At 44.3% G+C, this 23719-nt stretch overlaps 1 protein-coding gene across 1 annotated transcript in view; it reads left to right on the forward strand.

Annotated features, from left to right (window-relative positions):
- LOC124605468 (venom carboxylesterase-6-like) overlaps nucleotides 1-23719 on the forward strand; it is a 165630-nt gene that overhangs the window by 124254 nt on the left and 17657 nt on the right. The window contains exon 8 of the mRNA XM_047137169.1: nucleotides 23331-23475. The gene's annotated coding sequence lies outside the window, so the exon portion shown is untranslated. The remainder of the gene's footprint in view (nucleotides 1-23330; nucleotides 23476-23719) is intronic.

The following is a 23719-nucleotide window of genomic DNA, read 5'->3' on the forward strand; positions in this document are numbered from 1 at the left end:
AACACCAGGTAGTTTGTGCAATCGAGGTGGATTTTTCATAATTATTTCTTCTTCTATAACATCTGACAAATCTTTGCCCTCTTAGAGGCCTTCAGTGTGCTCGTTTCACCCAGCCGCTCTCTCCTCTGCATTTAAGAGCGGAATTCCCGTTGCACTCTTAGTGCTACCACCCTTGCTTTAAATTTCACCGAAGATTGTTTTGACTTTGCTACATGCTGAGTCAGTCCTTCCGACAATCATTTTTTTCGATTTCCTCACATGTTTCATGCAGCCATTTCGTCTTAGCTTCCCTGCACTTCCTATTTATTTCATTCCTCAGCGAATTGTATTTCTGTATTCCTGAATTTCCCTGAGAATTTTTGTACTTCTTCTTTCGTTGATTAACTGAAGTATTTCTTCTGTTACCCATGGGTTCATCGCAGTTACCTTCTTTGTACTTGTGTTCTCTTCCCAGCTTCTGTGATTGTTCTTTTTAGAGATGTCCATTCCTCTTCAACAGTACTGCCTACTGATCTGTTTCTTACTGCTGCATTTATAGCCTTAGAGAACTTCAAGTGTATCTCGTCATTCCTTAGTGCTTCTGTATCCCACTTCTTTGTGTATTGATTCTTTCTGTCTAGTCTCCTTAACTTCATCAAAATCTTCATCACTGTTACATTGTGATCTGAATCTATATGTTCTCCTGGGTACGCCTTACAATCCAATATCTGATTTCGGAACCTCTGTCTGATCACGGCGTAATCTAGCTGAAATCTTCCCGTATCAGCCGGCCTATTCCAAGTATACCACATCCTCATGTGATTCTTCAACAGAGTATTGGCTATTACTAGCTGAACTTTATTACAGAACTCAGACTTTCTCATTCCTTGTCCCAAGCCCCTACTCTCCTGTAACCCTTCTTGCACTGTTTCCTCCAGTCTGCCATGACTATTAGGTTTTCATCTCCCTTTATTTAATACTGTATAGTATTACCCTTAGGTATTATCCTTACTTTCTCTGCTTCTTCATCCTTAGCTTGCGTCATCGGCATGTATATCTGAACTAACGTTGTCGTTGTTGGTTTGCTGTCGATTCTGATAAGAACACATCTATCACTGAATTGCTCACAGTAACACTCTCTCTGCCCTACTTTTCGATTCACAACGAATCCTAGTGCGGTTATACCATTTTCTGTTGCTGTTGATATTACTCTATATTCATCTGACCATATTTTCTAGCTTTCCTATCTGGTTGAAGCTTCTGACATTCCACTCTCCGACTCGTAGAACATTATCCCTTCGTTGATTATTCAATCTTGTTCTCATGGTCACGTCCCTTTCGGTAATCTGCTCCCGGAGATCCAAATGGGGGACGATTCCGGAATGTTTTGCCAATGGAGAGATTGTCACTACACTTTTTCAATTACAGGCCACGTGTCCTGTGGATAAACACTACGTGTTTTTAATGCAGTGGTTTCCACTCCCTTCTGCATCGTCATACCGTTGATCATTGCTTATTCTTTCGCCTTCAGAGGCAGTTTACCACCCGAAGGACAAGAGGGTGACCTGAATCTCAATCCATTCCAGCACCCTCTTTGACAAGGCCATTGGCGGGATGACGATGAGTTCTTATGCCGGAAGCATTCAGCCACCAATGCTGATTATAAATCAAAACATAGGCAGTGGTGTCTTTGGAACCCGGGACCGAGGACGCTTTTATTGTAAATCAAAGACGCTACCCCTAGGCCAAAGGTCATGACGGGTTTATATCGATAGAAGGTCGGCGGCCAATGTTTTGGCTGATTATTGTACTTGTAGAGGTAGACACTGCAGAATAGAAAATAAAACCCCAACAGCCCGAAGTATACCATGCTAGCCACGTTCTGGCTTGCCGTAGAGAGGCAGGATCACTGGGAGTTTAATTCGTTATCAAATAGCTTTCTGTTCGTTTCAAATCGAGTGCGACTGTTGCTGTTCCCTAGTCGAAACTCACCATTGTATTCCCCTCCATTACTGATACGCTACGCTCTTCCTATTTCCGCATTATCTTTGGGTGCAGAAACAAATACTTGGCTTACTGAACTGGCTGCTTCAGTTCTAGTCCAAAAAATATGGTTTCACACCTAGGCTACTATCCAATGCTTCACTTCGTGCACCTACATTAGGCACAAACCTTTCATACTACCTTAATGCGGTTCATACCTGACGCCTCGCCAGAATTTACTAAGGATGACTTGTTGGTTTTCCTTAGACGAAAACCATTTCAAAAAACCTGGATTAAAAATCTCTGCTACCTCATACTCATCTATAATCTCCAGTTCCCATCTGAAAAAGTCTCGTCCCAGATTACTTTTAATGAATGATATTTGCTTTCCTTCATTCCATCATTCTGGCCAAACCTCTAAATTTCTTTAAATATTCTAACGGATGTACCGATCCAAAGGAAAGAATTTTGGAAATGTTTATGCGCTAACCACAACTCTTTCCATGGACCTCGTTTCGTTGGTGCTGTTGTGATTCCCTGAAGTCCCAATCCACTGCCCGATATTCGTGCAGTACCTTTGTACCCGAGCGAGCTGCTCCTGAATGTAAACACTCGGCTCCCCATTCTGCCGTCCAACTTCCTTAAATCTACTAAGGCGACCTTTGCCTAGATTACTAATCTGTTCGTTATTCATTGGCAGTGTTATTGGCCACATTTTCCCTCCAACCCAGTCATATCTAGCTTTTGCTTATCGGAAAGTAGTTTTCATCTGTCGTTACTCTCCTCCTTCCTTCTTCTTTTACGTATGGGCCGCTATTGATTACGGTTATTTCAACGGTTTCTTCTTTCATTTCTTCCACATTTCTCTCATCATTTCTAGAGGTTTCTCTCTTTCTCCTATCCAAGTAACCCCACTCTTCTTCTTGGGTTTGTCATTGAAACATTTGAAGTCCTCTCATTTCTCTCTTAATGGCAGTTGTTCCTCAACAGCTTGTAGAGTAGCTTGGAGTTCGTCCGTGTCCCTTCCTACTTCCTTGCACCCAGTGGCGCGGACATAGTATTTTGGTTTGGAATGTGCTTGACAGAGCCGAGAATAGGCTTTATCAACGTAAACACCTAAACACTAATAAAAGGGCACAACATTTTGTTTTCCTCGTTTAACGCATAGCAAGTCCCCCCGGATAACTTTTTGCAAATTTTGCAGCGACTTTGACATGTTGTAAGCTGCCAGGCACATTTCGGTGACTATAAATGGCAACCAAACCGTTTAACCTGTCTTCAAATATTGTCGTACAGAGGTACGATTTTATCAGTTTACGTGAAGAGAAGGTGCCCTCCTCACTAGAAGTGATTACTGGTAATGTTGCGAGAATTTATAAAAGAATTTTTAAATTTGGAAGTACCTAATTTGTATCTTGATGTGCCTCTGCTCTCTCCCCAAAGCTCCTTCCAAAGTGGTTTTTCTCCGATAATGAGAGAGGGTGAGGCAAACGCTGCAGCTGCCACTAACGAGTTCAGATTTTCTCTTTTTACGGTAGTACTTGGAACAAGGGTGGAAAGTTGGAGAGTGGAAAAATGCTATGCTGTCTAAAAGCGACTCCTCAACTGTCCCAACACAAAATCGATGAAAGGAAGGAATACATTCAGTCTGAAACAAAACACGGCTGACATTACCGTAGAGTTCTCAGGAAGATAACAGAAAAGAAAGATATGCTGCATCAAACAAAAAAACGTGTGTATATATGAAAGGTTCATTTTACCTGTAATATTCTTTAGCATCAGGTGCTGCTGAATTTGAGCGATGGACTGAACTTTTCGTGGTATTGGGTGCATGCACTTGGATATCCAAAGGCTCTACAACACGTCACGTCTCTTGGAAAATTTCCTCATGCCTATCGAGTGTTCTTATTGCCTTTTATACCATTCCGTAGTAAAGGGTTAGGTCTAATGTAGCAGCCTGAAGTCGCCGTGAATGTGAAACAGTAATTTCAAATACAGCGGCGGCTACCTTAAAGGCAAGACAAAATAGAGTCGTTGAACGGTAGACAAAAGACTTGCAATTTCCGATAACTGGGAAGCTCTGCACATTTCTACAAGGAACTGTACGATAGAGTCAAAAAGCTTTTTGAATTGAAGGAATGCATCAGGCCTTTCAAGTCAGTGTGCATCTCTAAGACATTGTAAATTTTTTCGCCTCTGGATGTTTTTTAATGACAGCTCGCGTGATAATTTCCAACCTCTTTTCTGAGTCAAGCGCAAAATTGGTAACACTATTTAGAGTTCCCATTATATTGCAAACAGTAGGCAATCGGTAGGCCTTCACGACAGCTAGGTTTAGTTTGTGTGCTTTATCAGAGATTGTACGCCACTAAACTTTCCAGACACGTAGGCACCTGGGTCTTCACCTTGATCTATCAAGTACTCAACACATAGGCCGACTTCATTTAATTCTTAAACGATCTGATCGCATAATGCAACGCCAGGCAAATCAGTTGCAGACAGAATGCATATGAACTCTTCGTGTACTGTGCTCTTTTGTAAATCAAAATACCTGAGTTTTTCTGTACCCACTGGCATAGATTTTTCGTCACCAAGGACAGCTTCTTATCTTTATTGAATAGCATTTTTAGTATGACAAAATGGAGACAATCAAGCAGCTAATTCTGAGTTGTGTAGCTGAGGTATGTAGCAATTCTGGCTCTGTCTCTAAACGTTTTTGGTGAGTTCAATCACCTGAGTCAATGAGAACTCTTAAAACTGCTCTAAATTTTCCTTGACCGTTTTCGTCCTTAATGTACCATCATCTCAATGGCCTCTTGACAGTACATTTTCTCGATCACATAGACCACATAGAATGATGCTTTGTACTACGGGAAACAGCCGCTCTCTATTTGATTTAATCATTTGCAGTTTCTGAGTTAGAGTTAAAATTTTTACCGCCTTTCCAGGGTTTTCATACGAACCTTTGATACTTGTACTACTTAATATCACCATGCTGTGGTAATAGATAGCGGAATGGTTTCTGAAGATATGTAGGGCGTTTCTAAACACTCTAAGAAAAAAGAAACGCACAACACAGGTTGCTAGTTGCACAGGTATCGACGGAAAATGCAAAATGGTAAACTTTGGTGGCGGGGTGACGCCGCAGTATAATCTAACAGCGCAATTGGAAAGAATAGCAAACAGGGGACAACTCGATATCACGGCATAAAGTCTTTACGAATTTCATTCCGTGTACTCAGCTGGACAGACAGGCGGGTGAACAGTGTACGCAGATGTCATGTCATCATTAGTGAGACGACGTCTGATTGAGCTCAAAGAAGCCGGTTGGAGTAACAGACGAATCCTTCAACGTTTGAATTTGGTCAATGCCACTATTACGACGATGTTGGCAGGAACACGTAAACCGCGGCCGAACACAACTAGATAGACGACAGAAAAGGAGGACCGAACAATTGTCAGAGAGCAGCTCAGAGCCCAGGTTTCATCATTATAATCGATCCGACGTGCTTCAGTGACAATAAGAACCTTTAATAGTCGGCTCACGGAAAGGTAGCTGAGCTCATGACGCTCCTTACACTGACTACAAATGTATTTTTTTCAAAATCTGACAAAAACAAACACCAGGACGCCACGACAACAATCGACAACAATTAAAAACACCTGATAATTCATTACATTGTGTTCAGTGGAACAATTCATACCCAGAAGGCCTCTGCGTATAGCAGGAGTGGGCACACCCTCGCAAACAGCACACTCGTGTGTATGCGACGCGCGGCGCTGTCGCATGAGCACGATTGGCGGTGGTAGTGGGGGGGTGTGTGTGGCTGCATCTCGAATGAGAGGGGTACACATTAAGAACTCATTACGTAAACAGCTTCTTATAGAAATTTAAAATTTGAAAACATATTATATCTACTCAAACTCGGTTAAGTAATAACAGGTGATGAAAATTGTACTGTAGGTAATATAGAACCAAAAAAAATAGGATAATGTCTTCTTCATGAAGAATGGGTATTCCAACAGAGAGGTAGATCGGGCACTACGCCAGAGACTGACAACCAGGACGGACGAGTATCGACACCAACTTAGTAAGGTCACTGATGACACTGGAAAAATTTAAACAAGTACGATGTGGAAACTGTTTTCAGACGCACTACGAAAATAAAAGAAGGTTTAAGATCCGCAAAAGATAAACGACTTCCTCTAGCTACAGCAGGTGTCTATAAAATTCCGTGCAGTTGTGGAAAAGTCTATATAGGCACAACAAAAAGAAGTGTCAACACCCCTCTGGGTGAACGTAAAAGGAACTGCCGCCTCGGACATATTGATAAATTGGCTGTAGCGGAACATGTGTTTCAGGAAGGTGATCATGAAATAAAGTTTAGTGAGTCGACCGTCATAGCAAATACGTCGCGCCGGCCGGTGTGGCCGTGCAGTTCTAGGCGCTTCAGTCTGGAACCGCGTGACCGCTACGGTCGCAGGTTCGAATCCTTCTTCGGGCATGGATGTGTGTGATGTCCTTAGGTTAGTTAGGTTTAAGTAGTTCTAAGTTCTAGGGGACTGATGACCACAGATGTTAAGTATCAGAGTGCTCACAGCCCTTTGAACCATTTGAAAGACGTCGCATTATTATGCACGAACGTACAGAGAGGCCATTGAGACTGGGAAACACTACAGTAATTTTAATAGAAAAGATGAAGGCATTAAGCTGGATAAGATGTGGATGTTAACATTGCAGCAACAGCGTGACAATCGATTACCTTCAATTGAGAAAGTTGGCAATATCAGAGATCATAGCACAGCCGACTTCACATGATTAACAGCGGCGCTCTTTCCACGGCTTATATATACGGCGCTCACTCGTGCTCTGGTTGCAATTCGCCGATTGTCCTAGGAGGATGCCTTCCTCAGTCGAAGGCGAAACGCCAGGGGAGAGTCTTATGTATGGACCACGGCATTTCGGCCCGCAAGTGTTAAGTGATGACAATACCTGCCGTGAAAGCCTTCATTCTATGATCAATGTCACGTTTAATTTGAGATATGTCAGGGATGGATCGCTATGCTTTTGGAGGGCGGGGGATGGGGGCAGCTTGAACCCCTTAGCCCCCTCTCCCCTCTGGATCTGCTACTGCTTGCACCAGGTGTTGTCCATTTTTAATTTGCCACATTAGCCAGTTATGTGAACAACACATTTGTCAATCTTTTGCGATTCATGCCTTGGATGTGTGCGTAGGGCTCTTTCCTTTTCCTAATTGTCTGTAATTATTTCAACATATGTATGAAGTTCATTGTTACGGCGTCTTCTGTATTGTATTTTTAACAGGTAACTTTAACAGGTTCCAAAATTTCCCTTAGTATTTTTTTCTGTGATTTCCAGTACTTCCATCATTACCATCTTTTTCATAGTTGAACATCTGTTGCATAAAGTGTTTCCCGCCGAATTACTGTACAGCAGAGTGTGACTTCAGCGTTAATAGTTATTGATTTCTTATTATATACGCCGTTGGTGACATAGAATGATGTCTTCATTTTCGTAACTCTTGCTTCAAAGGCTTCAGTCTCCGAATTGTCATGTTCAATAATTTGTCCTACATGCTTGACTTTGTCAGTTCTCTCAATTCATCCGTATTTAGTTTTTATTACTCATGTTCTAAACTTGGTTTTCCCATAGAGAATTTGTAGAGCTGGTTTTTCAACTTGTCCTATAAGCAATGTTATTTGTCTAGTGCCTGTTTCCATTGAGTCTGAAAAAATAGCTAGATCATCTGCAAATGCTAAACTTTCTGTTTTGTAGGTTGTCACTTTTGTCACCTAATCTAATAACTCCTCATTGCTTTCGCTTTCTCGTCACGACATTCTCTATTCCCATACTTCATGTAGAACACGATTAAATGGTTCAAATGGCTCTGAGCCCTATGGGACTTAACTTCTGAGATCATCGGTCCCCCAGAACTTAGAACTACTTAAACCTAACTAACCTAAGGACATCACACACATCCATGCCCGAGGCAGGATTCGAACCTGCGATCGTTGCGGTCGCGCGGATCCAGGCTGTAGCGCCTAGAACCGCTCAGCCACCCCGCCCGGCAGCGAAGGATGGGGAAGGAAATCGGCCATGCCCTTTCAAAGGAACCATCCTGGAATTTGCCTGAAGTGATTTAGGGAAATCACGGAGAACCTAAATAAGGATGCTCATCCACGGATTTGAACCGCCATACTCCCGAATGCGAGTCCAGGGTGCTAATCACTGGGCCACCTCGCTCGGTCCTACGTCCGGAAGACTGTGATCTGTGAGAGACAGAGCTTATTGCTGCTTGTTTACTTGAGGAGAGTTGATTTGATTCAGTTAAATTTTAGACTGCGCTCCCATCTTTGCGATTCTTGGGCTACCGTCTGAGGTTTTTGTAAGTACCGGATGATGAAAAAGTCAATATAAATTTGAAAACTTAATAAACCACGGAATAATGTAGGTAGAGAGGTAAAAATTGACACACATGCTTGGAATGACATGGTGTTTTATTAGAACAAAAAAAACAAAGTGCACAAAATGTCCGACAGATGGCGCTGGTCAGCAAAACGTCAGTGACTGCGCATGACAATCGTGTATAAAAGGCGCTGTAATGAGAGAGAGGATCAGATGCGCCAGCAGTCGCACCATGTTGACGTTACCTAAAAAGGCGCTTTTAGTGAAGCTGTATTATCAGAATGGGGAATGTGCTAGTTCAGCGTTACGATCCTCACGCCATAGGAAGGGGATTCGAACGGGTAAAGTTCCGCTGACAAATGCAGCTGTGGCGAGAATGATTTCGAAGTTCAAAGCCACGGGTTGTTTGGACGATAGACCCCGTAGTGGCCGACCGAGCACAAGGCGTAATGCTGCTGAGACAGTTCAGGAAGAAATGGAGACTGTAGCGGGTTCGTCTATGCACGGGGAAGTCAGCGCTCGTGCAGTCGCACGTCGCACCGGCATTCCATACACTACTGTTTGGTTGGCACTTAGGCGTACCCTCCGATGCTATCCGTACAAAATCCATCGGCATCATGAACTGTTACCTGGCGATTTAGTGAAGCGGAGCGCATTTACGGTGTGGGCGTTGCAAAGGATGGCGGAAGATGGCGATTGGTTGAGTAACGTGTTGTGGACCGACGAAGCTCATTTCACACTCCGAGGGTCTGTCAACGCCCACAACTGCAGAATTTGGGCTACCGAAAATCCTAGAACTGTCGTGGAAACTCCAATGCACGACGAGAAAGTTACGGTATGGGTTGGATTGACCACATCTACCGTAATCGGACCTTTTTTCTTCGGTGAAATGCGTGATTCTGGGTTTGTAACTGCTACTGTGACGGGTGAGAGGTACATCCCCAGCCTGGCTGATAAACACCTGCTGGAACGTACGATGTTTATGCAGGATGGTTCTCCACCCCATATTGCTAGACCCGTGAAAGATCTCTTGCGCGCGTCGTTTGGTGATGATCGTGTGCTCAGCCGCCACTTTCGTCATGCTTGGCCTCCCAGGTCCCCAGACCTCAGTCCGTGCGATTATTGGCTTTGGTGTTACGTGAAGTCGCAAGTGTATCGTGATCGACCGACATCTATAGGGATGCTGACAGACAACATCCGACGCCAGTGCCTCACCATAACTCCGGACATGCTTTACAGTGCTGTTCACAACATTATTCCTCGACTACAGCTATTGTTGAGGAATTATGGTGGACATATTGAGCATTTCCTGTGAAGAACAACATCTTTGCTTTGTCTTATTTTGTTATGCTAATTATTGCTATTCTGATCAGATGAAGTGCTATCTGTCGGACATTTTTTGGACTTTTGTATTTTTTTGGTTCTAATAAAACCCCATGTCATTCCAAGCATGTGTGTCAATTTGTACCTCTCTGTCTACATTATTCCGTGATTTATTCAGTTTTCACATTTATACTGACTTTTTGATCACCCGGTACTTCTAGGAGAAGCAGGTGAGGATTCAGAATGAGAGATCACATTGATTTCCATTATCTCAAATAACTTTCCGAATACTTTGCGAATCTTTGCCATGCCAGTGCCGACTTGTGATACTGTCGACGTTCCTCTTGGCAGACGAAACAGTGTTTGAGATCATGCATTACTTAAGATCACAAGGCTTCGGAGAGCGTGAATTTCCTTACAAACAGGCTCGCCGCCTCGTGTGCTGTTTGCATCGCTGTTTGCAGCTGCCGTCAACAGGTGCCATGCGGTACTGCACCAGCTTGGAATTATCTACTGTAAGTGTTGCAACAACGGGCTCGTTAAGGGGGGAGGGGGGGGGGGGACGTTCATAAAAGCACAAACTATTTAAAAGAAGATGCATGAAATCCGCAATTCTGAAGATATGGCAATGAAAAATTTTGTGTCATCCCTTACATCAAGATGACTATCCAGATGCCGTTATTAGATCGGTTACTGCTGCTACAATGGCAGATTATCAAGATTTTAGTGAGTTTCAACGTGATGTTTGAGTCGGCGCACGAGCGATGGGACACAGGGTCTCCGAGGTAGATACGAAGTGAGGATTTTCCCTTACGATCATTTCACGAGTGTGCCGTGAATATTAGCAGTCCGGTAAAACATCAAATCTCCGAAATCGCTGCGAGCGGAAAAAGATCCTGCAAGAACGGGATCAACGACGACTTAAGAGAATCCTTCAACGTGACAGAAGTGCAACCCTTCCCCAGATTGCTGCAGATTTCAATGCTGGGCCATCGAACAAGTGTCAGCGTGCGAACCATACAACGAAACATTATCGATATAGGCTTTCGGAGCCGAAGGCCCACCCGTGTACAGTTGGTGACTGCGCGACACAAAGCTTTACGCCTCGCCTGGGCCCGTAAACCCCGAAACTGGGCTGTTGATGACTGGAAACATGTTGCCTGGTCGGATGAGTCTTGTCTGAAATTGTGTCGAGCGGATGGACGTGTGTGGGTATGGAGAAAACCTCGTGAATCCTTGGCAATTGGATATCAGTAGGGGACTCCTCAAGCTGGCGGAAGCTCTGTAGTGGTATAGGGCGTGTGCAGTTGGAGTATACGGGACTCCTGATACGTCTAGATACGACTCTGACATGTGACACGTACGTAAGCATCCTGTCTGATCACCTTCATCCATTCATGTCCGTTGTGCCTTCCGACGGACTTGGCAAGTCCAGCAGGACGATGCGGCACCCCACAAGTCCATAATTGCTACAGAGATGCTCTAGGAACACTCATCTGAGTTTAAACACTTCTGCTCGCCACCAAACCTCCAGACATAATCATTATTGAGCATACCTGAGGCACCTTGTTCCACGGCTTTCGTCGACACCGTGAATACTACCACATACACAGAAAATGCAGTATTCACTTGGCACTCTAAGCCTTGTGTCGTTTTTATTGGTGCAAATCATAACCCTGTATCAAGCCCCGTCTGTGGAGAAAGCGTCCAGTTTTGCCAATCGTGGCGACACAGTATGGTAGGTAAACTGCTACCATGTTAATTTCCACTTCCTCTTATAACATCTTAATGTGTTGGCAATATGTAGATGTTAAACTGTAAAATTCTCGGCTTCAGACTGAATATGGTCCTCATTGGAAGCCATCATAGTCCTGTCTGTGTAATTGGTCTTCTGGAAGGTATAATGTAAAGTATTTGCATCCAAGTATGTATCGGTCTGGGGAGGCTTCCTGTGCACCAAACGAATCAACAGATCTGCTTTCCACTCAGTTAGTTCGCTCAAGGGAGGTAGCGTTCCGCTGCCCTCCATCTCAAGAGTAAATTTGTAGTGGGGACAAATACCGCAATTCATATTCTCCATAAACAGTTAAAAGGCAATGAGGGGGAGTCAAATGAAAACTAAAATATTTTTTTAATTTTTTTTATTGAACAAAAGTGGAACCAAAGTGGGTCACTTTTCGACATAGTCTTCTTGACGTTCGACATACTTCCTCCAGTGCGTAGTGAGTGCACGGATTCTTCCGGGAAAAAAAAAATGGTCGTGCGCGTACCAATTCGTTACTGCCTGCTGCGCCCCTTCATCAGTACATATTTTCTTTCCCCCCATTTCCTCTTTGAGTGGTCCAAACATGTGGTAATCACTCGGTGAGATCACCTATTTCAAAGAGCCGCAAAACTTCTTCACATACGGCAAACGTCTCAAATTTTCAGTTCTGAAGTGATCTGCTCTGACGCCCACCTTGCATTCCCTTTGCGACACTTAACTACTTCATGTGATGTCCTGAGCCATGACTGATCTTCAGATTTGCGGCTGCTTCAGTCACTGTCAGAAGGCAATTTCCCATCACAGTAGTTTCAACTGCTGCAGTATTTTTTTCCTGTGCACCAGTTTTAATATACTCTAATTATAAATATTGTTTTATGTCAAGTTAGTCCTTTTTAACGCTGTGTAACTTATACCAGGATATGACTTCGAGTAATGCCTACCACGAATTGCCAAAACAAATTGTAATACAACATTTCCTTTGTTGAGATGTCTGTGTGGGCACGTTCCGAAACGCATGTATTTAAAAAGAAGCAAAAGAAAAGAAACTGCGGCAGGTTTCATACCTTCACTATTGAAAAACGTTTGACAGAGAGATGTTTTTCTTTAGTGCATCTTGCAAACGGGGTGGCCATTTTGAACTGGTATTGTGGTAGCTTTTCACTTTCCTGTAGTATGCCGCCGCCTGTAGGGCATTCCTTACGTTACTGGTAACAGTACTGCCAGCTTACAGAACAATGGCGCAAAATGTCAATTTTCATTTACAGTTTTAATGGTTTCATTTGACTCGCCTTCACATACTACCGTGAGGCCACATTAAGAAAATATCGTTGGCCTACGACAGAAAACAAGGCTGGCGGATCGGAGAGAATCTGCGATTTTCTTTTTTGAAATGCTTTGCCGTCCTTTGTAATTATAGCTCCATTGGCGCTAGTTGAAAATTGAGAGGATTTTATTCACTCATGATGTCGTATAAGAGTAAATTACTGGTTCTTCCTAAACCTATACAAGACTGGAGTTACCAGCCTAAAGGTAATTGTTACAGATGCTGAATGTCCGTCAAAGCGTAAAAACGAAAGCGGCGAGTTAGGAATGTCATGTTAAATTACTCAGGCGCACGTCATGTGTGGAATAGAAATGTAAAGGTTTTCTCGGTGGAGAGCAAATCACGGATTATAACGCCATCACCTGTTTCGGTTTACTCCACGTAACCCGATAGTTTTACCTCTGTTTACTTGGCAAATAGTGATGCCACATTTCGCAAGCTTCTTGCGCTTCCTGTCCTGGAAGAGTAACTGGATAACTCGCACTCGACAAGAAACGTGTAGTTCTATCTGCCCCATATTTAAGAGAGGCTGACCTCTCACCTGTGGCCGAGAGACTTTCCAGGCGGCCGTATGTAAGGCCTCCCCGGTTTGTCTGACAAACAGGTTCCAGGTGCTGTCTTACCTGCAAGATCCGGGCAATCGCAGAGGGTGGGATTATTGGTAGTTGGGAGCTCCAACGTTAAGCGCGTTATTGGGCCCCTTAGGGAGTTGGCTGACAAGAAGGGTAAGAAAACCAATGTGCGCTCCGTGTGCATACAGGGTGGAATCATTCCAGATGTGGAAAGGGTCCTCCCGGATGCCATGAAGAGCACAGGGTGCATCCAGCTGCAGGTGGTTGCTCACGTCGGTACCAACTACGTGTGTCTCTTTAGATCAGAAGAAATTCTCTCTGGTTTCGAGCGGCTAACAGAAGTGGTAAAGGCTGCCAGTCTTGCTTGCAAGATGAAAGCAGAGCTGACCATTTGCAGCATAGTCGACAAGATCGACTGCGCACCTCTGGTACAGAGGCGAGTGGAGAGTCTGAATCAGAGGCTCAGACGGTTCTGCGACCGTGTAGGGTGCAGATTCCTCGACTTGCGCAAAAGGGAGGTTGGGTTTCGGGTTCCGCTGAACATGTCAGGCGTCCACTGTACGCAGGAGGCGGCTACACGGGTAGCAGGGGCTGTGTGGCGTGGACTGGGCGGTTTTTTAGGTTAGAGGGTGTCGGGAAAACACAAGAAGGGCTTCAGTCACAAAGGGAGCATGCTGAAGACAAGAAGAACGTAGATACAGGAACCACTGGTACAACAGTTGTAAATTGTCATAGTTGTGTTGGGAAAGTACCAGAGCTCCAAGCTCTAATAGAAAGCACTGATGCTCAAATCTTTATAGGCACTGAAACCTGGCCAAAGCCGGATATAAGCTCAGCCGAAATTTTTGCGAAGAACCTAACGGTGTTCCGAAAGGATAGGCTAAACATGGTTGGAGAAGTAGTTTAACTTGTCGCGAAATTGAAGTAGATACTTCCTGTGAGTTAGTATGGGTAGAGGTCATTCACTTGACGCCTTCCGAAGAGATAATCTCCACACATTCCAAATAAATAATGTAAGTGTAGACCAAATGTGGCTTACATTCAAAGAAATAGTATCGGCAGCAATTGAGAGACTTATACCAAATAAATTAAAAAACGACGGAGTTGATCCTCCTTGGTACACAAAACGGGTTAGAACACTGTTGCAGAAACAACGAAACAAACATGCCAAATTTAAACAGACGAAAAATTCCCAAGATTGGCAATATTTTACAGAAGCTCGAAATTTAGCGCGGATTTCAATGCGAGATGTTTATAACAGTTTCCACAACGAAACGTTGTCTCGAAACCTGGCAGAAAATCCAAAGAGATTCTAGTTGTATGTGAAGTATGTTAGCGGCAAGAAACAATCAATGCCTTCTCTGCGCGATAGCAATGGAGATCTATCGAAGACAGTGCTGCCAAAGCAGAGTTACAAAACACAGTCTTCCGAAATGCCTTCACAAAAGAAGACGAAGTAAATACTCCAGAATTCGAATCAAGAACAGTTGCCAACATGTGTAACGTAGAAGTAAATATCCTCGGAATAGTGAAGCAACTTAAATCACTTAATAAAAGCAAGTCTTCTGGTCCCGACTGTATACCAATTAGGTTCCTTTCGGAGTATGCTGATGCATTATCTCCATACTAAACAATAACATACAACCGTTCGGTCGACGAAAGATCCGTACCCAAAGACTGGAAAGGTGCACAGGTCACACCAATATTCAAGAAAGGTAGTATGAGTAATCCACTAAATTACAGGCCCATATCGTTAACGTCGATATGTAGCAGGATTTTAGAACGTATATTGTGTTCGAACATTATGAATTACTTCGAAGAAAACTCTCTATTGACACACAGTCAACATCGGTTTAGAAAACATCATTCCTGTGAAACACAACTAGCTCTTTATTCACATGAAGTGCTGAGTGCTATTGACAAGGTATTTCAGATCGATTCCGTATTTCTGGATTTCCGGAAGGCTTTTGACACTGTACCACACAAGTGGCTCGTAGTAAAATTGCGTGCTTATAGAATATCGTCTCAGTTAAGTGACTGGATTTGCGATTTCCTGTCCTGTGCGATGTCCTGTGCAGTTCGCAGTAACGGACGGAAAGTCATCGAGTAAAACAGAAGCGATTTCAGGCGTTCTCAAAGGTAGTGTTATAGGCCCTTTGCTGTTCCTTACCTATGTAAACGATTTGGGAGACAATCTGAGCAGCCGTCTTCGGTTGTTTGCAGGTGACGCTGTCGTTTATCGACTAATAAAGTATCAGAAGACCAAACCAAACGGCAAAACGATTTAGAGAAGATATCTGAATGGTGCGAAAAGTGGCAGTTGACCCTAAATAACGAAACGTGTGAGGTCATCCTCATGAGTACTAAAAGGAACTCGTTAAACTTCGGTTTCACGATAAATCAGTCTAATCTAAAAGCCGTAAATTCAAAAAATACCCAGGTATTACAATTATGAACAACTTAAATTGGAAAGGACACATGGAAAATGTTTTGGGGAAGGCTAACCAAAGGCTGCGTGTTTTTGGCAGGACACTTAGAAAATGTAACAGACCTACTAAGGAGACTACACTATGCTTGTCTGTCCTCTTTTAGAATACGACTGCACGGCGTGGGATCCTTACCAGATAGGACTGACGGAGTACATCGAAAAAGTTCAAAGAAAGGCAGCACGTTTTGTATTATCGTGAGAGAGAGTCACAGAGAGAGTGTCACAGAAATGATAAGGATCTGGCCTGGAAATCGTTAAAAGAAAGGCGTTTTTCGTTGAGACGGAATCTTCTCACAAAATTTCAATCACAAACTTTCTCCTCCGAATGCGAAAATATTTTGTTGAGTCCGACCTGCATAGGGAGGAACGATCACCACGATAAAATAAGGGAAATCAGAGCGCGTACAGAAAGATATAGGTGTTCATTCTTTCCGCGCCATACGAGATTGGAATAATAGAGAATTGTGAAGGTGGTTCGACGAATCCTCTGCCAGGCACTTAAATGTGATTTGCAGAGTATCCATGTAGCTGTAGATGTAGAAGAAGCGTCTCTCTTGTTCTCTATAACGGTATGCCAGCGCAAGAATAAGCGCGAGAGAAATTCTTCAGTTCGGTTCAGTGATTCTGTTCGTATCTGCGAAAAATCTAATATTTTAAAACTCTTATGGTTTACAAGGGAGGCAATGCTACCGGAGTGGAAGTGCTGACGTTGCATTTGAGTCCAGAAGCGAGCCTCGAGTGGTGTATACTACGCATTGGCTTCAGATTTTGAACAGAGAAAGCTGTGTGCGTCGTCCCCGGATTCGTCTTGAGCGATGTAAGGAAACCATATAACTTCAAAGTGGATGGCCGGCCTATAAATTGAACCACGGTTCGCTCGAATCTATTGTCTTCATTCCACTTCGTTTCGGCTCTTTACTGACGATTCCTAGTAAAGGTACAACAGTGGCTTCTTTGTGATTTGCTCCGAAGGAACGATCAACATCCACTTGCCACTCACACTCACCTTCCACAATGTTCATGTCCACATTATATCGAGATTTTCTTATTGTATTGAAAATCATCCATTGCACGAACGCAGTAACGAATTCAGTCCGGAAAATTCATGATTCCCTACTTCAGCTCCCTAGATAATATAAAGGCCTAGCTGGTACAGACATTTCTAGCAACGACACTCAACACTGTGATAATAGAATACCTAAATTTTCAATAGTAAATTTAATGAGTAGCCCATATTCGTCAAATGTCGCGAAATGTGCACAAAACGGCTAGAGATAGTCCGCTACAGAAACAAAAAGCGTATTCACACCACAAAGTATCCCTTGTCACCCACTGGAAAAGTCACTTGCGAACTAGAAACATAACCATGATGCCTTGCTGTCCGTAGCTGGAAATGGGCGCTAACCACAAAATCCATAATCCTGATAGGAGGTGGATTCCAACGCCAGGTTTGCTTCCTACAGATGGTTGAGTGGCTGACTGAATTCCAGCAGCGCCTTGGTGCCAACAACACACATCCCAAGCCAGGCTCCCGATTTCACGCGATGTTCAGCCCACAGGGATCTCAACACTTCTGGAGCAACAGCGGACCCCGAGGTACACACGGTTTCGCCGACCAGCAAGGCTCCCAACGTATCCTGCGAACGTTCTTGTACTGCTGCTTACGTCACCTCCCTGGCCCTGGCGACAAAGCATCCTTCGGTTACCCAGCAACTGGTCAGAAACATCTGCCATGAATAGCTGCTATCGACGTATGCAAGCGGCCCCAATACTGAGTGCACACGGGTCAGCTTTGAAATTCCTGTATGATCCTTAGCATAGTCTAATTCCATCCATGTCATATCTTTTAGCGCCTCAACTTACACATTTGTGCTAATGTCTCAATCAACTTCCTTCTGCTCATTTATTTCACGTTAAAAAATGTTATAATTTTTTGTAGACAAAAGTGAATGTATGTTACTATTTAATATCATACCTCTAGATTCTGTAAGAGCTCGCTATGAAGGATTTAAATTTAGATTCACACTATTTCATGGAGATGTCCACACTGCAACCAAAATACCTGTATAACGCCCTCTTTCATTTTGAGAAACTTAATTCATTGATACAGTCGGGGTAAACCATTATCTTCAGCAGTTCATTAGCACAGAAAAGCCATACTTTTGTTTTAATCTGAAAGTTTAACAATTGAATGTACTTAACGGCCAAATAATTTGCTGCTGTGGTGGGTGGCAGAGTTTGGTAGACTGAAGAACTGATGTCAGAATGCCACCACCAAAGCCATGGGTTGAGGCGGAATAGTGAGTGGGAGCCTGTTAGGTGCCCGTTGAGACTTCAGAGAAACAGCATTGGAATTTCATTGATTTATTACTCAAAGTACATCTGAGGTGTCATTTCCCCAAGATACCAGTGCCCATAGGACATAAACAGGGAATACCCTATTAAAGAAGACACCGCCTTGAGCACTCGGCATGTGGTCATAGCGTCTGAAGCAGCATGAAAAGTACACAGTGCCACCTGTGACAAGTAGAAGTCGCTAAGAGTGCCGAGCGAGGAAAGCCGACGTCTCCCACTAGCGATCCCGTGCCGAAGTGGCAGCTCCGAACAGCGGAGTCTGCCCACAGCAGACGCTGGCAGCAAGAAGCTTGCCCACGTGGGCAATGGCGGACGACTGGCTGCATATTCTGGGAAAGGAACCACAGACTGACAGGGGTGGAAGGCGGCAGCAGATGGGGTAGGCAGTCCAGGTGGCCTACCGGTTGGAGAGCCCCGGTAGTGCCACATCTAGCAGCGTCAGAGACTGAAGAAGGTGATTGGCTGATCCATTCAGACTCGTAGATTCACTTACGCGTAGACGTACTGACTCGTGTTTTTGTATGTCCATCATTTAAGCATATGGTTACAGGGACTTCCGTTGTTCAGTAGGAAATAAAATTTAAAACACCGCAGCCGTCTCTCGGGCATTTAATTTACACTCCTGGAAATTGAAATAAGAACACCGTGAATTCATTGTCCCAGGAAGGGGAAACTTTATTGACACATTCCTGGGGTCAGATACATCACATGATCACACTGACAGAACCACAGGCACATAGACACAGGCAACAGAGCATGCACAATGTCGGCACTAGTACAGTGTATATCCACCTTCAATGCAGGCTGCTATTCTCCCATGGAGACGATCGTAGAGATGCTGGATGTATTCCTGTGGAACGCCTTGCCATGCCATTTCCACCTGGCGCCTCAGTTGGACCAGCGTTCGTGCTGGACGTGCAGACCGCGTGAGACGACGCTTCATCCAGTCCCAAACATGCTCAATGGGGGACAGATCCGAAGATCTTGCTGGCCAGGGTAGTTGACTTACACCTTCTAGAGCACGTTGGGTCGCACGGGATACATGCGGACGTGCATTGTCCTGTTGGAACAGCAAGTTCCCTTGCCGGTCTAGGAATGGTAGAACGATGGGTTCGATGACGGTTTGGATGTACCGTGCACTATGCAGTGTCCCCTCGACGATCACCAGTGGTGTACGGCCAGTGTAGGAGATCGCTCCCCACACCATGATGCCGGGTGTTGGCCCTGTGTGCCTCGGTCGTATGCAGTCCTGATTGTGGCGCTCACCTGCACGGCGCCAAACACGCATACGACCATCATTGGCACCAAGGCAGAAGCGACTCTCATCGCTGAAGACGACACGTCTCCATTCGTCCCTCCATTCACGCCTGTCGCGACACCACTGGAGGCGGGCTGCACGATGTTGGGGCGTGAGCGGAAGACGGCCTAACGGTGTGCGGGACCGTAGCTCAGCTTCATGGAGACGGTTGCGAATGGTCCTCGCCGATACTCCAGGAGCAACAGTGTCCCTAATTTGCTGGGAAGTGGCGGTGCGGTCCCCTACGGCACTGCGTAGGATCCTACGGTCTTGGCGTGCATCCGTGCGTCGCTGCGGTCCGGTCCCAGGTCGACGGGCACGTGTACCTTCCGCCGACCACTGGCGACAACATCGATGTACTGTGGAGACCTCACACCCCACGTGTTGAGCAATTCGGCGGTACGTCCACCCGGCCTCCCGCATGCCCACTATACGCCTCGCTCAAAGTCCGTCAACTGCACATACGGTTCACGTCCACGCTGTCGCGGCATGCTACCAGTGTTAAAGACTGCGATGGAGCTCCGTATGCCACGGCAAACTGGCTGACACTGACGGCGGCGGTGCACAAATGCTGCGCAGCTAGCGCCATTCGACGGCCAACACCGCGGTTCCTGGTGTGTCCGCTGTGCCGTGCGTGTGATCATTGCTTGTACAGCCCTCTCGCAGTGTCCGGAGCAAGTATGGTGGGTCTGACACACCGGTGTCAATGTGTTCTTTTTTCCATTTCCTGGAGTGTATTAATCCAGCAGTTTTCTGTGTTCCATTACACCATCTTCAGGCGGGCTAGTGTGGCCATGCGGTTCTAGGCGCTTCGTCTGGAACCGCGTGACCGCTACGGTCGCAGGTTCGAATCCTGCCTCGGGCATGGATGTGTGTGATGTCCTTAGGTTAGTTAGGATTAATTAGTTCTAAGTTCTAGGGGACTGATGACCACAGATGTTAAGTCCCATAGTGCTCAGAGCCATTTGAACCATTTTGAACCATCTTCACGCCGCCTGTGCAACGTAGATTGGGAGGAATCCAATCTCGTTTGCAGTCGTAAGAGGAGCCAGCACTAAATAACAGGTGTCCATAGATCTCTGGCTTACAAGACACTGTCACTTCTTTCACCAGCCGTCGACTATCAGGACAAATGCAGCTGTAACGTCGTCCGGACAGTCGGTTTATGAACAAAATGACAGGTCATGTAAACCAGAGATCTACAGACATCATTTATTTAATACTGGCTCCTGATATGACTGCAGGCGAGATTGGATTCCTCCCAATTTGCTTAGGTCAATGTGCCTTATGATGGTGTAATGGAAGACCGAAACTGGTCGAATAGATAAATTAAATGCAAAGTAGACGGCTGCAGGTGTTTTAAGTTTCATTTCTATTGACTCACGGACCGATGAAGGTCCCTACTCGAGGCGAGCAGTCTGCGACATTGACTAAAAATTAGTCGTATTTATCCTGGCTTTGGGTGTACTTCTTTTGCTACTGCACCGGTTCTTGTAACATAGGTCACAATGAGTCCATGGCTCTAATGTGAAGCAATGGGGCCATGAAAGCTACAGTGACATTGTATTTCTTCTGTGTTTATATTTTTACATCTCTGGTCGCCTTTCTTGGCGACAACTTGAAGTAACCATTTCGGCGTCGTAGAGCAATTCTGGTTGTTATCAGCAAGTAGCCCAAGATGTAGTAACGTTCTGGTCTTCCCGCTAAAGTGGCCCATTGTGAAATGTTAATGTTTCCCAGACGCTCCAAGTACACCACTTTGTGGTGCAACAATACTGTTCTGTGATTATATTCCCTCCCTATTGTAACCTGGCTCACATGCTAACCCATGCAGACTAGTTTAACTCTTTGTGGCTTTGTTACATTCATTTGTTGTTCGTTCACTTGATACTTAGAGGGTGACAATTATTGAACTGAAGGAAATAAAATTATCAAAACTTCTGAACCATTTGCGTTAGGACGTTCAAACTGCACGGTTGGCCGCGGGCCATGATGGGAATTAGTATGTGTATTATGGTCTGGTTTAGCGGCAAAAACCACTTTCATTCTGATGGGTTCGTTAATAAGCAAAATTGGGGCCTTTGGCGGACTGTGTATCCGTATTTCGTGATCGAGAGGCCTCGCGGGTAGCCGAGTGGTCTCAGGCATCTTGTCACAGTCCGCCCGTCTTCCCCCGTCGGAGGTTCGAGTTCTCCCTCTGGCATGGGTGTGTGTGTTGTCCTTAGCGTAACACAGTTCAAGGTAGATTAGTGCGTAAGCTTAGGGACCGATGACTTCAGCAGTTTGGTCCCATAAGACCATACTACAGATTTCCAATTTTTCCGATCGAGAAGTCTCCTCGCTTGTCCTCAGTGGGTGACTGTGTGGTGTGCAACATCCAGTCACGAGATAATCGGGTAGATATTCTTTGATAGCACGGTGAAGATTCTGGAAGATGATTTCATTCCCGTTATCTAAAGTGGCTCTGATTTCGTCAAGATGTGGGTCATGCAAGACGGACCTCCATCCCATCGAAGCAGGACAATATTTGATGACCTGGAGGAGCACTTTGGGAATCGCATTCTGGCTCTGGGATACCAAGAAGCCTTCGTCGTGGGCCTCGTTTGGCCGCCATATTCTCTGGATCTGAACACATGCGACTCCTTTTTGTGAGGCTGTATTAAAGATAAAGTGTACAACAATAACCCCAAAACCATTGCTGAGCTGGAAACAGTCATTCAGAAGGTCATCGATAGCATCGATCGTCTGACACTTCAGCGGGTCATGCAGAATTTCGCTGTTCACCTGCGCCACATCGTAGCCAATAAACCCGAATACCTGTAGTGACTTTACATGTTGAATAAAGTATGTGTACGCCGTAGTTTGTAACTAATTTATATTTTTTCTTAAAGTTCAATAACTGTCACCCTGTAAGAACTGATAGGTTACTTTACCACAGCCCCTTGGAATTCTTCCTCATTGGCTAATGGTAACAGATGAAAATTTGTGGAAAAACCTATAATTTTTTAATTTTATTTAAGATTGTCATCAGCAATAGTTCAACATATAAAAATGACATTACTTTTTGACTTAACACATGAGTTCAGTGGTATTCTGAGCTCGTAGATTATACCTTTATCTCTATGAAATACGTGGTGTTTCTATTTTACATTATTCATAATTGCTGCTTACCTTCCAATAATAAACTATTTGTATTCACATCTAAAAGTAAAAGGAGATCCACCATCTCTCTGCCTGGATGGACTGTCTACAATCCAGCCTATTTCGTCTCTCTCAAAAATTAGTGAGCAGTCTTAATCCTGAAACCCATTTGTTGCATGAACAGGTTTAGAAAGTGCTACTATAACATTTGCCTGTAATATCTCAATAAAAGGCTGGTAAATGAAAAAGAAAACAGAAATTTTACTTTACTAAGATTTGCAATTATATTAAAAACACCAGCTGCACCTTTATTTTTCTTTTAGTTGCTACGGTCGCAGCTTCGAATCCTGCCTCGGGCATAGATGTGTGTGATATCCTTAGGTTAGTTAGGTTTAAGTAGTTCTAAGTTCTAGGGGACTGATGACCATAGATGTTAAGTCCCATAGTGCTCAGAGCCATTTGAACCATTTTTTTTAGTTGCTGTCGTTGTCTGTGTGCTATCTCGACAATAGCGCTTGGGGGTCGAAACCAGTTTTGGTAATTAAAAGCATTTGTGTGCAGCTGGCGCGATTACATTGTTTAAAAATCACTACTGCAGTTGTGTAACTTGCCCTACAATGCGCCATAAGCTGCACAAGGAATAATCTGTTGTTACTTTTTCATTATTCTCTTGCAGCTATACTCTGATGGTTTAGTTAACTGGAACACAGATGAAATGGTTAGGAAGCACAAGGACACGGTACCTATGTACTACTATTTACTGTCGTACAAAGGGAAATATAGTATGTCGAAAAAACTCGGAGGTGAAGATGAAGATCTAGGTAAGATAACGTTAAAAATTCTCTTCTTCTGTAATGAAATAACGAATAGTGTAAAATAAGTCTCAGAATATTGACGTTTTTCTGCTTTGTACTCAAGCTCTTACATTTATGAGATGAAACATCTTACATTCATAAAAGTGAACTGTCTGAACGTAAACAACGTTCATGACATGCAGAGGCTGATATAAAACAAAGTGTTATGAACTTAGGTGTACTATTTTATGTTGGCTGCATAGATAACATA

Source organism: Schistocerca americana, chromosome 3 (genome assembly GCF_021461395.2).
Source record: "Schistocerca americana isolate TAMUIC-IGC-003095 chromosome 3, iqSchAmer2.1, whole genome shotgun sequence".
Taxonomy (NCBI): domain Eukaryota; kingdom Metazoa; phylum Arthropoda; class Insecta; order Orthoptera; family Acrididae; genus Schistocerca; species Schistocerca americana.